The sequence below is a fragment of the Triticum dicoccoides genome, chromosome 3A (assembly GCF_002162155.2).
Source record: "Triticum dicoccoides isolate Atlit2015 ecotype Zavitan chromosome 3A, WEW_v2.0, whole genome shotgun sequence".
In the NCBI taxonomy this organism is placed as follows: Eukaryota; Viridiplantae; Streptophyta; class Magnoliopsida; order Poales; family Poaceae; genus Triticum; species Triticum dicoccoides.
This window is the reverse complement of record NC_041384.1, coordinates 213323011-213326668: the sequence shown is the minus strand read 5'-3', so window position 1 is coordinate 213326668 and position 3658 is coordinate 213323011.

The following is a 3658-nucleotide window of genomic DNA, read 5'->3' as shown; positions in this document are numbered from 1 at the left end:
GGCGGACCGGCGGTGGGGAGTTGTTTCGCGGTGGCGGCGGGCCAGCGGTGGGTAGTTGTTTCGGGGCGGCGAGGCGGCACGGGGGGCGGCAGTTCGATCGATGGTGGCTGGCGGCTCAGGGGGGTGCTGGTTGAAGATGAACTGCAGGCCCTCCCTAAACTATATGTCAAGTGCATCTCTGCTACCATCGCGTTCAGTTTCGACAGTAACATTCAGATTCCATAGTAAATTTCATTTTCGATAGTTAAGTTCAGAGTCAACATTTTTTACCTCATCTGTTGTAGTCAAGTGGTTTTTGGTGATGTAAATTTTACATCTATCAGTTTTTGGTAATGTATTTTACATCATCTATTGGAGATGCTATTAGAATCCCACTTGAGATTAACAATCTTTGTCTTGTGCTGCTTCAGCCTTGACATGTTACGGCTCACCGGAGCTGCTGTAATGACAGAACAATCCATCACAACAGAGCAGTTCCCTGGACGCCGTCTACAGATTCCTCCGATCTTCCTCCACACCTTCGACAACCACCTCTGCCTCAACTTCTTCAGCGACCAACCCAATGATGTTGAGGTCGACACGGCTACGGCAAAGAGGTTGTACACTTGTTGCATCACTTATTTCTCTACATTCATGTCGATCCATTAGGGCTATTTCGGTTCAACGAAAAAACATAGAAATAGGAAATTTTCCTATGGTGCCCTACTATTCAATTAATCATGCATTTTGTTGAAAGGAATGGAGCAAAACATCCACCCGGACCTATTTTTCAAAATCCTATGCATGAAAACAAGACCATGTGCATTAGTGGCAGATTAACATTCTAACTGTACACACTTTCATATGGTTTCACTTTATTTTGGCCATGTTTCTTTGCATTCCTCTGCTCTTCCAATTCCTGTGAACCAAACACCCAAGTTTACAGAAATCCTGTGTTTACAAATGCTCTTTTTACCATGTGCATTCCTATCCTATTTCGGTGTTTTTCCTATCCCTGCGTTTTTAGAATCATGCAAGCCAAATGAGCCCTTACAGAATTACTTCAGTTATAGGTAGGTGTCGAAGGAAACATTGTGTGGTTTGTCCTACTCCCGTCGTGACATCGGCCACCTCACTTGAGCTGCTCCATCGACAGAAGCATCCAGCAAACCAGACATCACGACTCTTGACCGTCTTTCACTGCCTCAGATCTCCTTCCCTGCTGCGGGCACCCACCGCAATGGCATCACCATCATCGACTCAGCAGATGAACCTGAGGAGTACACGGGTCCACAAGAGAGGTCGAACTCTTTTGTTTCTGCTTATGTTATGGATTGCTTAAAATTACCTGCTACTTTATCGTCCTGTTCACCTCTTAGACTCCAAGTCAGGTCCAAATTAATGTTCAAACTTGAGTTCTAAATTAGTTGTGGGGCACATATCAAGGCAGCAATGAATAGTATCTCTGTGTAATATCTGGTTCACCTAGGGTATGCCTATGTTGTTCATCTTGGGTGGGAAATAAATAGTAAAGCAATCATCATCTGTCTTTTTATTAAATTAAAGCAATCATCAGCCTACTATCATTATTTTTGGATCCATCCACTGGTTGTTACCATCACTCTAGATTTCTGCATGCTCTCCTTACATAATCTCACCATATTTTTTTCAAATGCATGTTAGATATTGTGCACAGTCATGCTAAAAATGTAGAGAAAAAGACAATAGTTTTGCGCGGCAATACAATGCCATGCAGACATCACTCCATGGTGGGTTCAATGGCAAACCCTCCCCCCCTCTCCAGATTGTAATCAAGAGGAAGATATCTGTTCTGAGGCGGATTCAGCTGAAGCTGACCACTCCTATTTACCCCCCAAGGTGTTTTCTCTACCTTGGCATGATGATGTTAGTTATATCATGCATATGTTTCCTTGCAGTGCCTACTTTTGACATCATATATGTCATCTGCTTAGTTTAGACATGTTCTGTAATGCCACTTGTTTAGTTTCTATATCATATATGGGAATTATGCAGTCTCATGTCTTTTATCCAGCCATAATATATGTGAAATGTGCAATGCCGTCTTGTTTAACCAGACATCCTATATTTGAATGATATCATGCCCATCCTTTTCTTCATTACATTTCCATTTGTCAACAATGTTTGTACATTAAACTACTCTTCCTGTGAATCAGCCATCTGGGTGGGTGATGGAAAAATCTGGAGTGAAAACAAGGCCTTCAAAGTAGACGGTGCTACCTGTCGAAGCAGATATCTTGTTGGGTCCCGATAGCTCCTCAGAGATGGATTCAGAGATAGATGACCAGTCATATTCCCCCACCGAGGTGTATCCTCTAACTTGGCACGGTTATACTTGTCATATCATGCATATGGTGTCTTGCATTGGATAGTTTAGACATCATATACACAATATTCAACAACATGTTCTTAGTTCAAACATCATATCGAATGCCCTCTCTTTAGCATATAAATCACATATGTGAATTAAATCATGTGATCCTGATTACTTACATAACTTGTATGTGAATTATGTCATGCGATCCTGTTTAGTTATTCATCATATCTTTGAATTATGTTATGCTATGCTATCCAGTTTAGATAGACATCATATATGTGAAATTATGTCATGCTATCCATTTTAGTTAAACAATATACATGTCAACTATTTCATGCCCTATTTTTCTCACACTATCTATTGCATCTGTCTCTCATACAATGTCTGTACATTCAACTATGTTTCCTGTTTATCAGCCATTTGAAATTGGAGCGGGTGATGCCAGTATCTAGTGGAGTAAAAACACGGTCTTCAAATAAAATAGTGCTACCTCTTGGTGGAGATAGCACCCCGGTTGTACATGCACAAGAACCAGCACTACCACACATAACCCAGACTCTCGCAGATTGTACCCCTACTACGATGGACAGAGAACCAGCTTCACCCAATCTAACCCCAACCCCAGCAGATAATAACCCAGTTCCTGTTGACACAACACCATCTCCACCACAAAGCTCCCAAATAAGAGTCGTTAGTAAGGCAGTTCCAATGCCCAAAGGGCCAGTACTACCATGGAGAACCCCAACTCCACTAGTTAGTACGCCTATTCCTGTGGAGGAAGCACAACCAGCCAGTCGTAGTTTAGCATCTATCGCATTTGATGTTGTTAAATCCTATGTGTGTCTTCCCATCATGGAAATATTATACCGAAGATGAAGGAAAATGTCAGTTGCAGTTGTTTGTCAAGGAGTTATGTGTAAGTAATGTTATTCATGGCAATTACTTTGCTTTGTCCCATACATTCTACCTCCATGATGGTTATAATACATCAAATTTTCCCATTTTTTCTCTATATAGAAGGACCAATTCAGAAACGCGGGATGAGGTAACCTGTGCTAATACCTCTGCTATCTTCAAGAATGCTTGGTGGCAGTATCAGAATTACCTGAAGAAAACGCACTTCACTGGCAAAGAAACTCATTAAATTCCCTTACGTTCTCCTGAGACACATTTACTGGACGATGACTGGGAATGCCTTGTTCTGTACTGGTCCCGAACCAAGAATGTGGTAAGGTCTATGAGCTCATTTTCAATTTTTAAGTACTATATTCTTGTGTCTTACTGTACTTTGTTCATGTAGACCAAGTGCTTAAACCTGAAGAA